The 22,571-nt window shown below is 35.0% G+C and overlaps 1 protein-coding gene and 1 pseudogene across 2 annotated transcripts in view; both read right to left on the reverse strand.

Moving 5' to 3' along the window:
* Positions 1-997: 997 nt before the first annotated feature.
* LOC120889756 (serine-protein kinase ATM pseudogene) lies at positions 998-2,856 on the reverse strand (annotated as a pseudogene).
* Positions 2,857-14,623: 11,767 nt separating this feature from the next.
* The window catches only part of Zdhhc15 (zDHHC palmitoyltransferase 15), a 94,437-nt gene continuing 86,489 nt past the window's right edge, over positions 14,624-22,571 (reverse strand). For both annotated transcript variants that reach the window (XM_005337490.5, XM_040281766.2), the window contains exon 12: positions 14,624-18,720. The gene's annotated coding sequence lies outside the window, so the exon portion shown is untranslated. The remainder of the gene's footprint in view (positions 18,721-22,571) is intronic.

A 22,571-nucleotide genomic window follows, 5' to 3' on the forward strand; every position in this document is an offset into this window, starting at 1 on the left:
TATGATTCTGTTTGATTTTTTCATGTGTGGATTTGAAATAATCTCTGGTGTCAGTTTTTTTCATACCAAAAAAATTTCTTTCATATTTCTTATTAGGTCATATTAGCATATTCTCTCATTTTTTAATCTAGAAAGTCTTTATTTCTCTTTGGTTTTTAAATACTTTTATTTAATTTATTTATCTATCTATCTATTTATTTATTTATTTATATGTAGTGCTGAGGATCAAACCTAGTAAGTACCTCACACATGCTAGGCAAGCTCTCTGCCATTGAGCTGTAACTCCAGCCCCTCCTTGTTTTTTGTTGTGATAATACATACACACACACACACACACACACACACACATACACACACACACACAATTTGCCATTTTAACCATTATAAATGTACAGCTCAGAGTGCAATTGTCTCTACTATCCATTTCCAAAACTGAAATCTATAACCATTATGTAATAATTCTTCATTCTTTCCTCCCTCATGCCTTTCCAGTTTTGTGTTTACTTTCTATCAGTATGGATTTGCCTAGTCTGAATATTTTATATAAGTGAATCATACAATATATGTCCTTTTGTGTATGGCTTATTTCACTTAGCATTCTTCCTTCCTTTCATCTGAATGCTTTCATTGGTAAAATTTCATTTCTTTTTTAAAATGATTTTATTTTGTAAGTACATGATAGTGGAATGCATCACAATTCTTATTACACAAATAGAACACAATTTTTCATATCTCTGTATATAAAGTATGTTGACACCCAATTCATGTCTTCATACATGTACTTTGGATAATGATGTCCATCACATTCCTCCATCATTGCTAACCCCCTGCCCCCTCCCTTTCCCTCCTACCCCTCTTCCCTATCTAGAATTCATCTAATCCTCCCATGCTCCCCCTCCCTACCCCACTATGAGTCAGCCTCCTTATATCAGAGGAAACATTGGCATTTGTTTTTTGGGGATTGGCTAACTTCACTTAGCATTATCTTCTCCAACTGCATCCATTTATAAGGAAAACTTTCACAACCAAGTTTATAACTTACCTTTATAACTTACCTAGGCACTTTGCTGAGATATTTCACACCAGTTTCTCACTGAATGAATATCTTTGAGTAGTATGTTGCTACAATCAGCTCCGTAAATACCATTTGATGAATCTCTCACTGTATCCATAATATAATTCAAGAGTTCTTTACATTTTAGCCTGTGTACTCTCTTTGTTGCACATTTGAGGAAGCATCTGACCAAACTACTGATTTCTTGGAGCTTTTTCTGTATGGAGGTTTGTGTTGGGGCTGATACATTTCATTTTTCTGTTCTTAGACATTCTATTTCTTTCTGAATATATTTCTGTTAAAATCTAAAAACAGCATCCCAATTCAAATATTTTCCTTGTTTGGAATCTGAATGTCTATCTAAATGTTGAGCTGTTCCAGGATCCCAAATCAGACATTTACATTTCTGATCTTTTTTATTTCATTCTGTAGCTCTATCATGTTCTAGTTGTCAGTAGCAAATAATCAGATCATTAAGTGCTAAACTTGTGGTTTTGATTTTAGAACGTATTATCTCTTCTTGCTTCTGGTTTAAATGTGGTATGCTAGCACAATAATTTTAAGGTTTATGCACGTTGTAGTGTATATCAGGGCTCATTCTATCACTGGTATTCTATTGTATGTATATGCCACATTTTTAATCCATTCCTCTGTTGATGGAAAATTTAATTGTTCACACTTTCTTTTGCTTATTGTTTGATTTTTATTTTTTTAGGGGGGTCTCACTATGTTGCCAAGACTGGCTTCAAAACCAAAACACTTTCTTGCTATGGGGAATAAGGCTGAACTGAGCACTGACATACAAGTATCTGTCACGTCCCTATTTTCAGTTCTTTTGGATACATTTGTTAAGAGTGGAACTGCTAGGTAATATGGCAATTCTATAGTTAAAGGAATTGACAAAGTGTTTTCCACAGTGTTTGCGCACCATTTGATATTACTAATAGCAAAGTGTGAGTTCTGATTTATCCACATCCTTGCTAACACTTTCAATTTCCTGGTTTTCTAAGTATGTATATTGTAGCATTTCTAGTGGGTGTGAAGTAGTATCTCATTGTGGTTTTGATTTACAATTTCCTGATAGTTAATGATTTTCTTTTTTGAATATTTTTTCATGTATTCATTATTCATTCATAAATCCTCTTAGAGAAATTTTATTCTAGTTTTCTTTTTTTCCTGTTTTTGCCCATTTTTAAATTGGGTTGTCTGCTTGTTGTTCAATTGAAGAAGTTCTTTATATATTAAACCCTTATCAGTTATGTGGTTTGCAAATATTGTTGGTATTGTGTTGACTGTCTTTTTGCTTTCTCAATAACGTTCTTTGATGCACAAAAGCTGTTACATTTGATGAAATCCGATTGATGTATTTTGTTATTATTGCTTGCACTTTTTGTATCATATCTAAGAATATATTGCCAAATGTAAGGTCACAAATATTTTCCCTATGTTTTCTTCTGGTATGGTTTGTATGTGATTTGTAACTCAAAGGTTCATGTGTTAGAAGGCTGGTCTCTAATGGGATGATATGATGGGAGCTTAAGAGGTGGAACCCAGCCTAAGCACAATTTGGTCACTGTGGGTCACTGTTATTTTCTTCGTAACTTTGGAAGGAAATAATGCTGATCTTGCAGAATGAGTTCATTCTCTTAAGAATAAGTTGATATAAAAGAGTGAGATTGTCTCCTATCCTGTCTCTGTTTTTCTATCTTGCCATATGATGCCTCCCTATTGCATGCCCTCCCTCTACTGTGATGCTATTCACCATGAGATCCTCACCAATGCTGAGCTGATACCAGCTCCATGCCCGTGAGCCTCCACTATTGTGAGCTAAATAAAACTCCTTTCTTTATGAAGTACCTGTCCTCAAGTATTTTGTTATAGTAACTGAAAATGGATAAATACATCTTCTAAATTTTTTTAAATATAATTTTATGCTTAGCTCTTTGATCCATTTTTGAATTAATTTTTATATGTGTAAATCCAGTTATACCAGCATCACATTTGAAGGAACTATTCTTTTCACATTGAATGGATTTGGCATCCTTGTGAAAAATCAATTGGCTACAGAGATATTGTTTATTTTGAGCTCCTCCTTTCAATTGCATTTTATGTAGGTCTAATGTGCTTTTAGTACACTGTTTTGGTTATTTTAGCTTATTAGTAAGGTTTGATATTTAAAAAGATGTGGATAGGGTTGGGGATGTGGCTCAAGCAGTAGCACGCTCCCCTGGCATGCGTGTGGCCTGGGTTCGATCCTCAGCACCACATACAAAGATGTTGTGTCCGCCGAAACTAAAAAATAAATATTAAAATTCTCAAAAAAAGTTAAAAAAAGATGTGGATTTCCTTAATTTCTTCTTCTTTTTTTAATATTAGGGATGTAGCTCAGTGGTAGAGTGCTTGCTTAATAGGCACAATGCCCTGAGTTTGATCCCCACCACTGCAAAAATTATTTTGGCTATTTGGGCCCACTTAAAATTCACATGAATTCAAGGATCAGCTTTTACATATTTGCAGAAAAACAGCCATTGGGACGCTGATAGAAATCACATTGAATCTATAGATTGTTTTAGGTTTGTATTGCCATGCTAATAATATTAAGTGTTTCTGTGTGCATTAGATGTCTCTATATTTTCTTTCAACAATGTTTTCCAGTTTTCAGTATGGAAGTTTTTCATCTCAGTTAAATTTATTTCTAGGTATTTTCTAGATATTATTGTAAATAAAATTACTCTATTTCCTTTTCAAATTATTAATTGCTGATTTAGAGAAATAAAACTGATTCTTGTGTATTGATCTTGTACCTTGTAATCTGGATAAATTCCTTTATTAGTCTAATTGCTTTCTTATGGACTCTTTGGGATCTTCTCTATATAAGATCAATTCATCTGTGATTAAGGATAGTCTTATTTCTTCCTTTCTGATTTGGATGCCTTTTATTTTTTTTGTCTAACTACTATGGCTATCTAAATATGACCTAGTTTTCCTTTATGATTTCTTCTTTGCCCCAAGGGTTATTTAATAATAAATTATTTAATTTCCACAAAATTGTGAATTTCTCTTTTTTTCTGTTATTAATTCCTAGTTTCATGACCTCACAATCCTTGTTAGACTCTTTGGGCTACCACAACAGAATACCATGGACCAGCTGCTTAAACAGACATTTGTTTTCTCATACTTCTGGAGGCTGGAAGTCCAAGGTTAAGGTGCCAACAGGTACAGGCAGGGTTGTTTTTTGGCAAGTTCTGTCATCCTGGCTTGCAGACAGCCACCTTCTTTCTGTGTATCTTCTAATTCTTATAAGCACAACAGTCCTGCTGGATTCAGACTCCACTCTAGAGGCCTCATTTAACTTTAATGACTATTTTTTTCTGTGGTGGTGCAGATCAAACACAGTGCCTTGCACATGGTAAGCAAGTACTCCACAACTGAACTACATCTCTAATCCCCTTAATTACTTTCTTAAAAGTCTTATGACCAAATACAGTCAGAAACAGTGTGTTATAGCTTCAACCTACAAATTTTGGGGGTACACAATTTAATCCATAACATCAGGGTTTGCTGGTGTTCTGTTTTGAAGGCAGTAGTAGTCCTTTTGTTTAGTGACTTTTACAAACTGTTTTGTATAGACTCTATTCCTTTTTGGATGTGGTCAGTGAAATCACTATTTAGCTCATGTCCAACTAATATTTTGACAGACATTCATGAATAGCAATAGCTTAAAACAGGAAAAAACAAACAAAAAACTCCAAAAGAAACAAAAAAGAAAACCAAAATCAATGCCCCTAATCCAAAACACCTCATTTAGTGTTTGCAGATTGGCTCTGGGCTAAAGCAATCCTTCAGCACTTAACCAGGTTTGTTCTGAGCCTAGGGATAAGCACAACATGAAAGTTTAGATTCAAGTCTTTTCTGAGCATTCATCTTGCCAAAGGCATGCACATGGGTTTCTAAATTTTTTCCTATATGTGGATGCTTCTGAATGCTTTATTTTTTTCCCAACAATTCTCCCCAGCTTTTTCTCCCAGACTTTAGTTGGTCTATTGTCTCTATCTTTTGCTTCAGTCTGTGGATTATTCTCTTTACAGTATTTTCCAGCAATACACACCATTTTTCCAGCCTGAGTTCCAAGTTTGGAAAAACAGAGAATAGTACCTTGCAGTAATCTTTCATGTTGCTCTCAAACAGGTTAGAACAGGCATACACAATAATTTGTGAATAAGCTTTGTTCTGCTCCCATCAGAATCAGAGACCAAGATCCTACACTGGGAACATGGTCTGCTGCCACTTCAAGGCACAAAGCTTTCCACTATTTTCAAGTTTGCTTTTTCTTCATTCATGTTTGGTTGCTACATACATGTGACTGTTTTCTAGATTTATGACAAAATTGGTCCTGACAGTTTTTGCTTTTTTCAATAGTTCTGTAGGGGACAAAAGAATGGAGCTATTCTGTAATTTTGTTGATACTACTTTTTCTTTTTGAAAGATAGTTTTTTTGCTCTTAAGATTGTTGATTGATAGTTTTTTTTTTTTTTTAGCACTTTGAGTATTTCATGCTGTCTTCTGGCCTATATTGTTTCTGGTTAAAAAAAATCAACTGTTATTCTTACTGACATTGTCTTGCAAGTGATGAGTCATTTTTCTCTATTTCTTTCAAGATTTCTTTTGCCTTTGGATTTTGACATTTTGGTGTATCTAGATCTCTTGGCCTTATCTACCTTGAGTTCATTAAAATCATAAAGTTTTTCATTATATATGAGAGGTTTCAGTCATTTCTTTGGACGTTTTTTTTTTCTTGCTTCTTTGCTTCTCTCCTCTCATTCTGGTACTTCCATTGCATTTATTGGTGTGATTAATGATGCCCCACGTTTACGTGACTCTATCTACTTTTCTTCATTCTTTTCTTCTCTGTTCTTTGGATTCCATAATCTTCATCATCTGTCTTCAAGTTTGCTGATTCATCTTCAAGCTCAAATTTACTATCAAACACCTCAGTGAATTTTTCAATTTCTTTTACTTTTCAACTTGAGTTTTCATTTTTTAAAAATATCTGTCCATTTATTGGTTTTCTTTATTTGATGAGAAATTATCATCATACCTTTATTGCTTTAAGCATAGTTTCCTTTAATTCTTTGAACATACTTGCTGTAGGTGTTTGAAAGTCTTTGTCAGCTAAGTCTGGCTTCTAGGCCCTCTCAAAGGAAGTTTCTGTTACGTGATTTTTTTCCCTGTGTGTTAGTCATTTTTTTCTTGTTTCTTTGTATGTTTCATATTTTTAAGTTGAAATTTCAACATTTCAGATAATATATCGTAGCAAATTTGGATATCATTCACTTTGCCTTTTGAGCCTGTTTTTGTTTTTTGGTTTTTTTGTTTTGTTTTGTTTTGTTTATCTTAGAAATTCAGCAGGGCTATTTTAGTACAGTGTATTTCCAATGTAATGTGAAGCATATGATGTCACTCTTCAGATTCAGCCTTGGGCATGCACACAGTCCCCATGGGATTACATACATTAAGCAAAGCTCTTTCTGACTGTGTCTTTCCCTGATCTTTCTGTTAAGCTGTCTGCCTCTGTTAGCAATATACCCAACCATTAACCTCTACTAATTGCTGGCTGATGGCTCTATTTCTAAATCTGTGACTTGAGTAATAAATTGTTTTACAATCTGATCAGTTTGGGCATTTTTGCAATAGCAGTCTCTGGTGCAATTTTTGGGAGGGTGTTGGCATTGAACCCAGAGGCTTATACATGCTAAGTATACCCTCTACCACTGAGCTTTGCCCCAACCCTAGCAGTAATCTTTGAAACAAATTCTAAAGGCTTGTTTCTACCACAGAAGGGCTTTTATTCACTCTTTCTGATTTTCTGTTAAACATCTATGATTTAGCTTGTTGCTCTATTGACGCTAGAGTCTTCTCTTAATTGCTTACCACCAAAATTTTCATTGTTTTTAAGAGCACTTTTACACTTGAATTCCCCTACTCTCTGTTCTGAATAAATTCTCTTCTGTTGGGAGAACTTTGAACTACCTGCTCTCAGGGTCCTGCCTCTCCCTTTGGGCAAAACATCTGCACAACTCTTCAGAACAGTTCACACAGAAAGTGCCTCACTTGTCTGGAGTGAATGCCCTGCTTCATGAGGAGGGGACTGCTTTGGAATTGTAGCCTCTGGTCTTCCTTTTCCTCTTCTGTTTTGCAACCATACTGAATGAGCAAGATTGTTTGAGGGTGACTGAGACACTGATATTTTCAATCTGTCTTGCCTTGGATGCAACTTCTGCCCCATGGCTATGGGCTGATGGATGAAGGTTCCCAAAATTACAAGTCCCTTTTGGCTAAGACAGAATTTCTGCCACATGAAATTAAAGGGGTGGGATGAGAAATGTTAGTGGCCTGCCTCTCCAGAGCAGATCCTGGAGCTTTCACTGGTAACTGGAGGGGGGAAGGAGCCCTGTGCTGCATCCACTTGAGGAAGAGCTTGGATCATGCTAAACTGGGGGTAGTGCAAATGGAAGGAGCAGGCTGTGTTTCAAATGCTATATATTATCACTGTTCATAGTGAGATTTCATAGATTTTTCTGGAATCATTGTATGCTCTTAGAACAATTTCCAGAGATTTCAAATGGTTGTTTTAAATATATATATATATATATATATATATATATATATATATATATATATATATATATATATATTATTTTTTTACCAGTTATGGTTCTTTTGCTGGGGAGAGCAAAAGATGATATTAACTCCACCATTCTGGAGTTAATCTCCTTTGGCCATTATTTCTTCAAAATATTTTTCTGCTTCCTCTCCTTCAGGAATACAATTACACTTATGTTAAGCAAAATTAAGATGTCCCACAGTCCACTGTCTGTTCTTTTTGTCTTTTTTCCCTTTTCTGCTTAATTTTAGATAGTTTCTAAGCTACCTACACTTGCTGTGTGATAAAGTTCACTGATCATTTTTCTTCAGTGTCGAATCATGTGTTAATACCATCAAGCAATTTTTTTCATCTGTTATCTTTTTTAACTCTGGGAGCTCAGTATTTTAAAATCCATGTTTCTTCTTAACATACTGAGGTTTTCTTCTACATTTTTGAACATATGAAATAAAGATGTAATAACTGTTCTAATGTTTTCCTAAAAATTTCTTTATCTCTGCCACTTCTGGATCTGGTTTTCCTGATAGAATTTTTTTTTATTGGTTGTATTTTATGGCTCATTTGAACATCTGATAATTTTTATTGGGTGCCAGATGTACATTTCACCATGTTGCACAATACATATCTTTGTTACCATTAATATTGAGTTTTGTTCTGGGACACAGTGAACTTACTTTGAATAATCTGATCCTTTTAATACTTGTTTTCAAGGTTTGCTGGGCAGATCCAGAGCACTGGTTAGTCTAAGCATATTTTTTCCAACCATTCACTGCATGAAATCCTTGTGACTATTCTAGCCCATCATCCACAAGCTATCAGGTTTTCCCACTCTAGCTGGATGCAAAGTAGACTGGTTCTGGACCTGTGGGTGGGCCAGTGATGGTTTCCCCTGCTCCTTTTGTGTGGTTCTTTAGGTTCTCCACTTGGAGAACCACTATTGTGTAGCATTAGTTTATACACAATTAAAAGAGATATTAAAATTTTAGGCATGCAACTTGTGATGTCTAATAAATGACAAAGTAATTTGTCATTTGAGTAAAAATGAGTATAATGCTTGTAATAGAAAATTCTCTTTAAAAACCTATTTCTGACATTTAAAAACCAATGTCAGTATCACTAAAAATAACACTGACATGAGCTAAATATTCCAAGAGCTGTCATCTTAAGATTTATTTAATTTGATGAGAAGCATTTGGTCCCCTGTTGTCTGAAGAGAGGACTTTATATAGTACCTGCTGTGTACACAGCCCATCTCTCTGATATCCTTAGCAACAACCATACTGCTGCTCACCCAACTGCTTCGAAGCCTCAGGTAATGGGGTAGAGGATTATGGAAACAGAAAATTCTGAAAATATAATAAGCTCAGAAATAGACTTTGGATTAATTGGTAACTTGTAGCCAAGTTTGATTATGTAGCACAGGGTCACATCCAAGTACACTTATTTGATTTGATGATTGTATAAAAGTGGAACACAATTTAAGGTAGGAAGTTTGTGTGTGTGTGTGTGTGTGTGTGTGTGTGTGTGTGTGTGTGTGTTGCTGAAGATCAAATCCTCCTATATGCTAAGCATGTACTAGCTACACCCCAGCCCCAAGTAAAAAATTTGAAACTAGGATATGTAAATGTGTTAAAGAGTCTCTCAAAACCTTCTGAAATTATAAAATTTGTTACTTTATGTGGAGGTTGTCCATAGCTTTTTCCAGATTCTGAAAGGAGTATCTGACCAAACTAAGGTTTAAAGCAACCTCAAATGATTTTTTTTTAAGAGAGAGAATGTTTTAATATTTATTTTTCAGTTTTCGGTGGACACAACATCTTTATTTTATAATTTTTATGTGGTGCTAAGGATCGAACCCAGAGCCCCAAGCATGCCAGGCAAGTGGGTTATCACTTGAGCCACATCCCCAGCCCTCAAATGATTTTAAATATTGTCCCTCTCTTCTTTCCTACCTCCTTCCTATTCCTCCTTTCTTTCTTGTCAACAGTGTTCACAAAGATGATAACTTTTGGCAGCGAAAATTATTATGAAAAAGTCTATTTAAAACTATATTGGTAATCCCAGCAACTCAGGAGACTGAGGCAGGAGGATTGCAATTTTGAGACCAGCCTCAATAGCTTAGAACCTAAGCAACTTCGACTCTGTCTCAAAATTAAAAACATTTAAAAATGATATGGATATGGCTCAGTGGTTAAAGGCCCCTGGTTTAATCCCTGGTACCAGCCTCCCCCTGACCAATAAAAGAAAGAAAAGAAAAGCTTGATTGGACAGCACTAGAAAGACTGCACATAATAAATTCATTTTTAAATTGATCAACCACGACAGTAGTGTCTGCACTCTTTCAAAACAGTCATATTAATGCAAAGTTGTTTTTGATAACTTTGGCTGAACTGAGTTTGTCTGAAACTTTAAGATGAATAAGAAGTAGAAAAGTTCCTATGTTCATGATAAATAAAAGTAGCTAAAAATGTTTAGAAATAGGTGCTCCATGTGATTTCTGTTAAGATAATCAGAGTGGTTGTAATTCTGAAGTCATCTCTGGATTACTCAGCTAATAGGATAGTTGTAGCAGAGGTGAATTAATGTGACTCTTGACTAAACTGCAAATTTTATCAACTAAAAATACCTATATATAGTATGCTGTTTTTAAGTCTTTGGAGTATAGTCCGAAGAGAGGGATAGCTGGGTCAAATGGTGGTTCTATTCCCAGATTTCCAAGGAATCTCCATACTGCTTTCCATATTGGCTGCACCAATTTGCAGTCCCATCAGCAATGTACAATTGTACCCTTTTCCCCACATACTCACCAACACTTTGTCTTCATAATAGCTGCCATTCTGACTGGAGTGAGATGATATCTTAGAGTAGTTTTGATTTGCATTTCTCTGGTAGAGATGATGAGCATTTTTTCATATATTTGTTGATTGATTGTATATCCTCTTCTGAGAAGTGTCTGTTCAAGTTCTTGGCCCATTTGTTGATTGGGTTGTGTGTGTGTGTGTGTGTGTGTGTGTGTGTGTGTGTGTGTGTGTGTTTTGGTGCTTAGCTTTTTGATTTCTTTATATACCCTGGAGATTAGTGCTCTATCTGATATGTGAAGGGTAAAGATTTGCTCCCAGGATGTGGGCTCTCTGTTCACCTCACAGATTGCTTCTTTTGCTGAGAAGAAACTTTTTAGTTTGATTCCATCCATTTATTGATTCTTAGTTTTAATTATTGCGCTATAGGAGTCTTATTAAGGAAGTTGGGGCCTAATCCTATATGATGAAGATTAGGGCCTACTTTTTCTTCTATTAGGCACAAGGTCCCTGGTTTAATTCCTAGGTCCTTGATCCACTTTGAGTTGAGTTTTGTGCATGGTGAGAGATAGGGATTTACTTTCATTTTGCTATATATGGATTTCCAGTTTTCCTAGCACCATTTGTTAAAGATGCTTTCTTTTCTCCAATGCATGTTTTTGGTACTTTTGTCTAATATAAGATAACTGTAATTTTGTGGGTTAGTCTCTGTGTCCTCTATTCTTTACCATTTGTCTACCAGTCTATTTTGGTGCCCATACCAAGCTGTTCTTGTTACTATTGCTCTGTAATATAGTTTAAGGTCTGGTATAGTGATGCCACCTGCTTCACTCTTTCTGCTGAGGATTGCTTTAGCTATTCTGGGTCTTTTCTTTTTCCAGATGAATTTCATGATTGCTTTTTCTATTTCTATGAGGAATGCCATTGGGATTTTGATCAGAATTGCATTAAATCTGTATAGTACTTTTGGTAGTATGGTCATTGTGATAATATTAATTCTGCCTATTCAAGAGCAAGGTAGCAGCACAATTCACAATAGCTAAACTGTGGAGCCAACTTAGATGCCCTTCAGTGGATGAATGGATACAAAAAACATGAGGCATATATACACAATTGAATTTTACTCAGCAATAAAAGAGAATAAAATCATGGCATTTGCAGGTAAATGGATGGCGTTGGAGAAGATAATGCTAAGTGAAGTTAGCCAATCCCCAAAAAACAAATGCCAAATGTTTTCTCTGATATAAGGAGGCTGACTCATAGTGGGGTAGGGAGGGGAAGCATGGGAAGAATAGATGAATTCCAGATAGGGAAGAGGGGTGGGAGGGAAAGGGAGGGGGCAGGAGATTAGCAAAGATGGTGCAATGTGATGGACATTATTATCCAAAGTACATGTATGAACTGGTGTCAACATACTTTATATACAACCAGAGATATGAAAAATTGTGCGGTATACATGTTATAAGAATTGTAATGCATTCCACTGTCATTTATTAAAAAACAATAAATAAAAAAGAAAATACTTATCTAAAAAATAGAAGGCTTCACAATTTAGAGGAAATGACAATCAAGGAAAATAGGTTAACAATATTATTTCCTATCTCATCTTGCTATTCTTTTTTTTAAAAAAATACCTTTATTCATTTGTTTATATATGGTGTTAAGGACCAAACCCAGTGCCTCACATATGCTAGGCAAGTGCTCTACCACTGAGCCATAACTCCAGCTCTCGTTTTTGTTTTTCTAAAAATACTTTTTTCTAGTAGATGGATGCATACCTTTATTTTATTTATATGTGGTGCTGAGAATTGAACCCAGTGCTTCACATCTGCTAGGCAAGTGCTCTACCACTGAGCTACAACTCCAGCTTCTCCCTCTTGATTTTTTACATCTTATAGAACCCTCAACTCTCAGAATCCAGTAGTCTGACATACATATAGTTTTTGTGACTCAAAAGCAATTTCAGGTTTGTATTTGTATTTGTTCCCTTGGAACCACATACTCTAATTGTCCAGGTGTGACTTAGATTGGTAAGAATAACTTAATGGCTTTCTTTCTTTTTTTTTTTTTTTTTACTAATTTATAACCTACATTCCTATTGTTCCAATAGTAAAACTTTTGTTTTCCCTGTACAGTGAACTGTTTTGTTTTCATTGAAAGTCTAGACATGCAAGAGCAAGACATATTAGAGCATTGTCAGGATAAGAGTTTGAGATTGTGCTCATTTGTAAAATTGATTTGAGTACTTCATTTAAGGCTTATGAAGAAAAAGATTTTTCAAATATACTTTTTTTGGGGGGGGATGGTGGTATTGGGGATTTAGCCCAGGACTTTGCACATGCCAGGCAAATGCTCTACAACTGAGCTATATACCCAGCCCCCAAATGTACTTTTTTTATCATAAAATTTCCACCCCTCTAGAGTTGGTAGTCTAAACACTGAAATGTGCTACTGTGTGAGAATATTTTAATATTCGAAAAGAAACTGACTAGTTTTTCAATGTCACCGCATATGGTGAGAAAATTAGATTTGAAAAATTCTGTTTCTTATAACATGAAGAAAATGCTTGTCAATATGTTTACATGTTCCTGTATAAAGCTTTATACATATATCTTTTTAATATCTATAAAGTTTCTTTTTAAATGTCTATGCCTTGAATTTCCTTGGTAACTTTAACTCAAATAAGATTATTGTACAAAGGTTTTTTTCTTTTATGCCTTTTTTAAAATCCAGAAATTAGTTGTTCTTTGTTTCTAGTATGATAGGAATGTCTTTTTTACATTGTTTGTGATGCAAATTAAAGCTGTTTGTAGCTGATATAGTAGAATATATTAAAAGGGATGTTCAACAGAGATATTTGAGGTTTCTACCTAAGACAAAGTAAGCACTTTTTTTAAAATAAGCTTAACTGGAATAAAAGATTTCTTTTAGGTTTTGTGTTAAGCCTGATCTCTATGGGTTTGGCCTCTCTTAAGTGATTTAAGTTCTCCATTATTATTTAGTCAGATAGTCACAGATGACTTTTCTAAACTTTGGTTTTCAATATTCTGCATTTCTAATGACTTCTGCCTTCTTGGCTGGATAATTGGAGAATTTCTCCATTTTGTCAGTAAAGGACTTTTGTGCAAATAATACATCTATCACAGGAAACCTTATTTGGGGATTACTTACTGAGGGTATTTTCAAATATTTCTCTGAGAGTAATGTATGATTTAGAGGCAAGTGGGCCAGAGTGTTCTTTTCTCAGGATCATTATATGTTTTTTCAGGTGACATGCATCTAGATAAATAGTAAACATAATTTCTGGTGTTATAAAAGCAAACCAGGAGCTAGGGCTGTGGCTCAGTGGTAGCTCACATGCCTGGCATGTGTGAGGCACTGGGTTCAATTCTCAGCACCACATAAAAATAAACAAATTAATTAAATGAAGTTCTATCAACAAGTGAAAATATGTATAATATGTATTTATTTTTAAAAAAAAGCAAACCAGAGCCAGGCACAGTAGTGCAAACCTGTAATCCCAGCAGCTTGGGAGGCTGAGACAGGAGGATCGCGAGTTCAAAGCCAGCCTCAGCAAAAGTGAGGTGATAAGCAATGCAGTGAGATCCTGTCTCTAAATAAAACACAAAATAGGGCTTGGGTTGTGGCTCAGTGGTCAAGTGCCCCTAAATTCAATCCCTTGTGCCCCCCCCCAAAAAAAGCAAACCATAGTTCATATCATTCTTAGACACCTAACAACTCCTTTTTCTTTTTAGTTCTCAACAATGACAGAGTGAAAGACAAAAATGTGTGAGACTGTGCAGAGACTGAACATGATTAAATGTCATTAGACTGGTCAGCTTTCTATGTAAAAGCCATTGCTGTTAATTTTCCAACTCACATTCATGTGGGAACTAAGAGAGAAATACTGAACACATGGGACTGGGTGTTCAGAAGATGAGATGTTACAGAAGAGTCTATATACCACACATGCCAATCAGCCTGGGAATGAATAATCTTCACTATACACCATGACATGAGACGTATATGCTTCCATTGGAGCAGTCTAAAACTTCAGGCTTTGCCAACGTTGTTTAACAAAACCATAACATAGAAAAGAAACAAAAATTTTATGCATATACTTTTAATAAGGACATAGGAAGATAAAGCTAGACAGCATTTGTCAGTATTTCTGCAGCAAGACACATGGTTTTAAGAATACTATATACAATCACTTTGAACAGATTGGTGGAAAAAAGGATTTGTAGCAAATTGGCAACTTGAGCTTAACTGCTGAGGTCCCCAGTGCCTTTCTTTTTCTGGTTCTCCAATACATTTCACATATTACCAAGACCCAGTCCCAGCTTTCCTGCTGTGTTCCTTTGCTGATTTAGCCAGCAGGGTGAAAGCAATTATTCCTTGAATGCATCTTATCTTATTGTTTTTTCCCTTTAATGCCACTTCCTACTAAGAATCTATTTCCTGATATATTGAATCCATTGTATGTTTTAACTCATTCTGCTGATGGCTGTGTACCAGGCTGCTCCAAAGAACACATTTAATGATTTTGAACACTGTGCAGGACACAGCTCTAGCCCTTTTGGGGAAGTAAACAAGTCATGGGCTGCATGCTATTAGGAGCCACCCATTCATTATTATATTACATAATAGTCACATGCAAAAGACTACAGTTTAATATGGCACATTGCAGCTATGGTTAAATGTGGATGTACCATACCTCATCAACCATTTCCTACTGATTGGATGGAGCTCATGAATTTTCTGAGAACATGGGACTTGTGAAAGGGTCTGACAATCTTGTTAGATATTCTCTGTGCCTCTGCATAGAACTTATCTTTTACACCAACTGAGTCTCAGCCACTGTGAAAGTGAGGTTTTAGAATGTATACATGAAATGTTCTTCACTTTCTGTGATTATTAGACATGTTTTTAGAATTAGAATCACTCCTTTAAGGTATTTGCTCCTGATGACCAGGCAGCCTGCTTTGGAAGGAGTGTGTGTGTGTGTGTGTGTGTGTGTGTGTATACGTGTTTATGTAGATATGTGTGATTGGAGATGAAAGAGAGATGCTTTGATACTGTCATATTCTTATGAATTGGGGCTTTGTTAAATTTCAGGTATACATTAAATTAATGTATAATCAATATTCTTAAAACATACCTGCTAGCATTGTGCTTAAATCTCCATTAACCTCAATGTCTGCACTTCATGTAATTTGGCATAAACATGGGGGAGCACATTATTTTCTCTGGCAAAGCAGCCCTGAAACTGGGCCTTATGGATGCCATAGGAGATTATGACACTGGCTGATGCCATGTCACATGGGGCCAATGGGGGAAAGAGGCACATAGTGCATTAGAAAATAGGAGTTGTATACATTGCTTACTTAAGATTTCGGACAAAGTGCAACTCTTCTGGAATGTACTTCTGTCCCAATTGCTCTAAGCTGTTCCATGGTGATTTCAGTGCTACGAAGCCAAATCACTCTGTATATTGGACATGATGACTGTGAGCACATCCATGTGCTTTTGGGAAGCATTTCATCTATTTTACATTTATTTTTCCCTATTGTGGAACAATAATTTACATTCTCTTTCCAAAGACATTGTTGAACAAATGGAAGAACATTAACAAAGTACTCTAAGCTATGCAATAAAAAATCAGCAATGAAAGTATAGAAGAAAGAATGGAGCATCTTGGTTTGTTTAGAAATACTGTCATGGTTAAACTTTTCATTCCAGTCCTGAAATTAAAGACATATAAGAGCACTAGGAAGTTAACATAGCACCTTTTGGCTGTAGGATCTTAACAATGTGTATCTTCATTTTGCAAATGGGGGAGAAGAGTACCAGAAATTGGAAAATGAGATCCCACAGAGGATATCGGGCAGGACTCCAAGGAAAGAAAGCAAAGGAGCAAGGTCAGCATGTGCTAATTATTAAACAAAAAACTGTCTTCTTGATCAATAATCAACCAGATATTTGACTATGTACAGTAATCAATACCCTTATGATCTACAAATAGGGATAATATCAGAGTCTATGAACTAGTGGGATCAAGGTACTAACATAGGAATAAGGTTTCTTTTTTTCCTCAAGCCTTCAGGTAAAACCCTGAATCATTTGGCCTTCTGAAGACATTAAATAGTCAGTTTTGCATTATAGCTCCCCTGAGCTTTACCCTTCCAGAGGTTCCCTGTAGTTTACTGTCTTTTGTGACCTGATTTCTGTGAGAGCTGAGTGCTAATACAATCTATGCATCAAAGAAGTTCTTGTTGCCTTTCCTGACTCTAAATCATAGAAAGTAGCTGCTCTGCCTAAACTCTTGGCAGAAGATGACAGACAGGAAAGGGGAAGATTGCTTTGAGGCCCACTGTACTCCATTTAATATTACATTTGTATAGGAATAGAAGGCAAACTTGTCCATCATAAAACCATGTGGATGGCCCAATAAGCTTTCAAGAGAAACCTAAGCAATAAAAGTGTTCTAGAAGAGTGGAAAGGAAAAACCTTCCCATCTGAACATGTAAGATCTCATCATGAAATCTAGCGTGCATAGTCTTCTGGGCTGCTTCATAGCTTCTGAGTTTAAGAAACAGACCCTGGCCCCTGGCCCAAATAGATTTAATAATGCCTAGTATTCTCAAATGAAACGCTGACCACAATCCATTTATTTTATGCTAAAAATCTCACTTTGGTCAAAATTACAGAGGGGGTCCAAATTAACAGGTTTTGTCATTGCTTTATGTAGCTGAATTGCTCACTGTCTCAGTTGCATTAGTGCCTCAACACTGATTTATTTGTAATAGGCAACACTATTTTTTAACTCAAAAAGATTTCAGGGAGGATAATTTAGTGAACTTAACCATCCCACAAGGAGCTCAATTCCTTGATATCTGTAAGATGCCTCTAACTCCCACTGATCTCTATAAGAGTTGGGGCTTTTATTGTCAGCAGCTGGGCACTAGAGTGCTGGTTGAAAAATGAAAAACATCAATACTCTTAGGTATTATTATTATAAAGAAGCAGCATTAGTGTCCATACTCATTGATTCAGGCACTAGGACTGAAAGAAAGGCTGATTATAAATAAATGGGGAAATGGATATAAACTATCTTAATGGCTGAGCTACCACTGAGGCTTTAAAAAAAGGGGATTGGCATATTACTGTTCAGTTATCACTGTCTGTACATTAACCCCTGCTGTGAAAATACAGATCTTTAGTTAATCCTCAGGCTAATGTCAGCTGTGAAACTTCACTCTTTGAACAGTATTGTAATTAAACCCGAAAATCACCCTAAAACCCTTTACAAAACTGATGGCCCATAACTTAGGCTGCTTATAATTTTTCTTTCATCATAACAGTACTTTATAAAAGCTAAAATAAAACTAGAGAGCAGAGAAATGAATAAAAGTAATTAGAGAATTTTACCATAGCCTGACATTAAAACTCTTTAAAACACTAATTGTTATGTTTCATAAAATGGAAGTCTGATCTGATCTAATCTGATCTGATCTGATCTGATCTTTTCTATTAGCTGTGGTGCTTCCAGGAACCTCTGTGACAGAGAACAGGTTTTACATTATTGTTTGATTCTCAATTTGAGGACCTTGATCATAGTGTATTGAATCTCCCTCTCAAATTTGAGACATTTGATATATGGATGATTCAAAGCTCAGCAAATATTGAAATTGCTATTTAGGGAAAAGGCATGATTAATAAATCCTCAGGCTTTTTTAACCTTGATTTTTACAACTTTACAGCAGAATTTTGTATAGATATGCTGCACATATACATGTTTATAAAGGCACATGCACCAAGCAGCCAATGTATGCTGATTGCCCCCAATACCAAAAAGACCCTTGTAGATATAACTAATAGTTTTTCTGGGGGAATTAAAGATTCCAAAGAAGGCATCTGAATTCCCTTTTACCTGACAAGATGAATGTAAAGATATATATCTTATATTTAGGCTTTTGTCAATTGGGAGAGGATAGGAAAGGAAGAAAAACTGGCTTGAAGTTATTGTTACCAACTGCAGAGCAGTCAGTAAATTAAATAATTTGTAAAGTCCTGAAACATCTGCACAGCAAGTATTTGATGGAATGCTTTCAAACTGTGAAGCTTTAAATCCAACATGGTGGCTTATTTTGAGAATGGTTCCCAACATTGAACTCTGTAAGCCTCATGAGAGATGGTGAGTCCTGGGAATAAAAAGAAGAAATTCATAGGTGAGCTGAACAACAGTAAAAATTCACATGGAAACACCCATTTAACAATAATATGTAACTGTTAAAATTATGTTTATGAAGAATATGGAATGTACTGGAAAATGTAAGTTGAAAAGGATGAAATGCAAAATTAAATACATAAATTAGAGTTATTTTAACCCCCAAATTGGATGTGGAATAAAAGTCTGAGAAAATTCACTAAATTGTTGTAAGTGGTTGACTCATAGGTAACATATTTTTATATTCTCTACCGTCTACTTGGATTTTTTGATATTTTCTTTAGAAAATATGTAATAATTTGTTAATTAAAAATGCTTATTTTTGAAATCTACAAGGAAATAACATGAGCTTTGAAATTGAGCAATTCCAAATTAGAATTCTAGCTTTGCCACTTGTTAAGTCGGTGACTCTAGATAAATTGTATAAATGAACCTTAGTTTTCTCATCTGTAAAATTAACATAATAAAATCAGACTAAAGGAATATAATACAGGATATCCTCAAGTAGCTATTATTAGTATAAGCTTTCTGGAAAACAATTCAACCATATACATTGAGTCTTAAAAAGTTCATAACATAAATTTGCTTCTAGGATCCTATCCTACAGAAATGGTTATAAATGAGGGAGAACAGATTTCTGTTCTGCCTTATCATAATACTGGAAAATTAAATAAAATCAAATAAATAAAAATTAAATAAAACCTCAATGTTGGACAGCAGAGAAATGATTAAATAACAATTGTTGCTTGATATAACTGAAAAATTACTTTTGGTGTAACTGAAAACAACAGAATTCAAAACAGAACACAATATGGTCTCAATGTTTAAAATATATCCATAGAGCCAGGGGTGGAAGTACACCCCCATCAACTTGGCAGTCTAAAGCAAGAGGATCACAAGTTTGAGGCTAGCCTCAGCAACTTAGTGAGGCTCCAAGCAATTTTGCCTCAAAATTAAAAAAAATAAAAGGACTGGGAATGTAAATCAGTAGTTAAGCAACCCCAGATTCAATCCCTAGTATATAAATATCTCCATATAAAATACTGGAAAGGATACAAAAAAATATTAACAAGTTATCTTTAGGTGGTAGGGTTATACGTGATTTTTTTCATAGTTTTTTTTCTTTTTCAAGTATGCTTAATATACTTTTAGAATTAATTCAAGCATATTATTATTTTCTGGTTATAAAAGCAATACATTTCATCATAGAATACTTGGAAAATATAGAAAGAGAAAAAGAAGAGTGACCTCTAATCTTATAGACTGTTGCCCATCTTATCTTCTCATCCATTAATCCAGTAAATATTTACTGAGTACTTACCCCATGCCAGGCATTTAGCTGATACTAAAATGTCAACAAGACATAATCATTGCCTTCAAGGAATGTGCAATTCATTGTGGACAGCAGATAGGCAAATAGACTATTACAACACCAAACAAAAGTCTCTTGTAACAGTATTATGATAGCATCCAGAAGGGATATATAGTTTAGTTGTGGGAGTTACTCAGTGATATCCTAAATAAGTGATGTGGAATGTGAAACCAGAGGATAAATATTATTTAGCCAGCTGAAGTAGAGCTGGGGTGGAAAATGTGGGAGTTGTCAAGAAAGAATCGCAGTCATGCAAAATAGTAGGGGCATGTTTGAGAGACTGAACAAAGTACAGTATGGTTTAAGCATATAGTTTGTGGATAGGACTGGTGGAGAGGAAACTTAAGGGTTGAGAATAATGAGAGATAAGCCTGGAGAGAGGAGTATGGGCTGGATAATGAAAGGAGTTGTAAAGAGTTCAGACTATTCAAAGACCAGTAAGGAAAGCTACTAAAAAGATTGAGCTTTTCACCATTGTAGTTATAATACAAAGAATGGACTAGAAGGGGACAAGACTGGAGACAGACCAGTGAAGAGGCTATTGAAGTAATACAGGAGACATATGATCTATCGGTCATGATAATTAAAATAGAGGAAAGTGCACAGCTTCCAGAAATATTTAGAAATTGTAATCAATGCACCTTGGTGATTAATCAGAGAAGGGATGAGGTGAAGCAGAGAGAACAAAAATGGGAAACTGATTTTTTGTTTTTGGAGGGAGTAAGGTTATTCAGGTCTGGAGCTCAGGAGAGAGTTCTGGGCTGGAGATAGATATTCAGTAATCAGTCTTTATATATATACAGTCTTTAACCAAGAAATGACAAAAGGAATAAGTAGATTTATGTGATGGTCAGGAGAAAGCCTACAAAGTTTGGGACGACATTGTTTTAGGAGATTTCTGATGGTAGAGGGGAGGAAGGAGGGTATAAGAAGTTTGAGTGTAATGGGAGAGAAGGTTTTTTCTTTTTTTCAGTGCTGGGATCAAACCTAGGGCCTCTTTCATGTCAGGCAAATGCTCTAGCACTGAGCTATACCACCCATCCTGATTTAATTTTTTAATTTTAAATTTTAAATGCAGTAAAATTAACTTTTGTTTGGTCTACAATTCTGTGAACTTTTACACATGCATAGAATCTTGTAACTGTCATCACAGAATGCAGAGCCTCCCCTCACTCCTAACCCTGGCAACCACTGACGTGTTTTCTCTCCCTATATTTTTGCCTTTTCCAAAATGTCATATGAATGGAATCATGCATTATTGTAGCCTTTTGAGACTGAGTTTTTTTTCACTTAGCATAATGCATTTGGGATTCATCTATGTTGTTGCAAGCATTAATAGTTCATTCCTTTTTATTGCTGAGTAGTATAGTTTGTTTACCCACTCAAAAAGACTTGTTTTCCAGCTTTAGACTTTTGTGAGTATAGCTGCTATCAATATTCATATGCAAACTTTTCTGTAAATATACAGTTTCACTTCTTTAGGGGAAATAATTAGTAATAGGATTACTGAGTCATATAGTGTTTAATTTTACAAGAAACTGCCAAATTGATTTTCAGAATAACTTCACAATTTTGCATTCCCAATAGTAATGCATGAGATTGAATTTTTCTGCATCCCTATTAGCATTGGTATTATTGCAATATTTAAAATTTTTTTCTCATTCTGGTAAGGGTGTAATAGAATTTTCTTATGGTTTTAATTTGCATTTCATAATAGCCAATGATGTTGAGCATCTTTTCTTGTGCTTATTTGCCATTTGTATATCTTCTCTGATGAAATGTGCATTTAAACACTTTGTGCATTTTTATTATGTTGGATTTTCTTATTTATATGTAATGAGTTTTAGAGCACTTAACATATTATGGATATAGTGTTTTTATCATATATGTCTTTTGCAAATATTTTCTTCCAGTTAATGACTTATCTTTTTATTTCCTTACTAGTGTTTTTCAAACAACAAATGTTTTTAATTTTATTGAAATCCAATTTGTAATTTTTTTCTTTTATTCTCACACCTAAATCCTTTTTGCCTAACTCAAAGTGAAGAAGATTTTCTCCTGTTTTCTTCTGAGAGTTTAGTTTTACACTTCTATTTAGGTTCATGATCCATTTTGCATTAATTTCTGTATATGTTGAGGTGTATTTTGTGTGAGGATGTCCAGTTTTTCCAATACCATCTTTTGAAATGATTGTATATTCTCAAATGAACTGACATTACACATTTGTGTAAAAACCAATTGACCTTCTTTATGTGGGTCTATTTCTGTATTTTATTCTGTTCCATTAGTTTATGGGCCTAAACTTTTGCCAATGTCACACTGTTCTGAGTCCTGTAGCTTTATAATATGTCTAAATTGAATAGTTTTGAGTTCTCTGGTTTTGTTTTTCTTTAATTGATTTTTTTTTAAAAAAAAAATAAATGACAGTGGAATTCATTACAATTCTTATTACA

This window comes from Ictidomys tridecemlineatus, chromosome X (assembly GCF_052094955.1).
Source record: "Ictidomys tridecemlineatus isolate mIctTri1 chromosome X, mIctTri1.hap1, whole genome shotgun sequence".
Lineage (NCBI taxonomy): Eukaryota > Metazoa > Chordata > Mammalia > Rodentia > Sciuridae > Ictidomys > Ictidomys tridecemlineatus.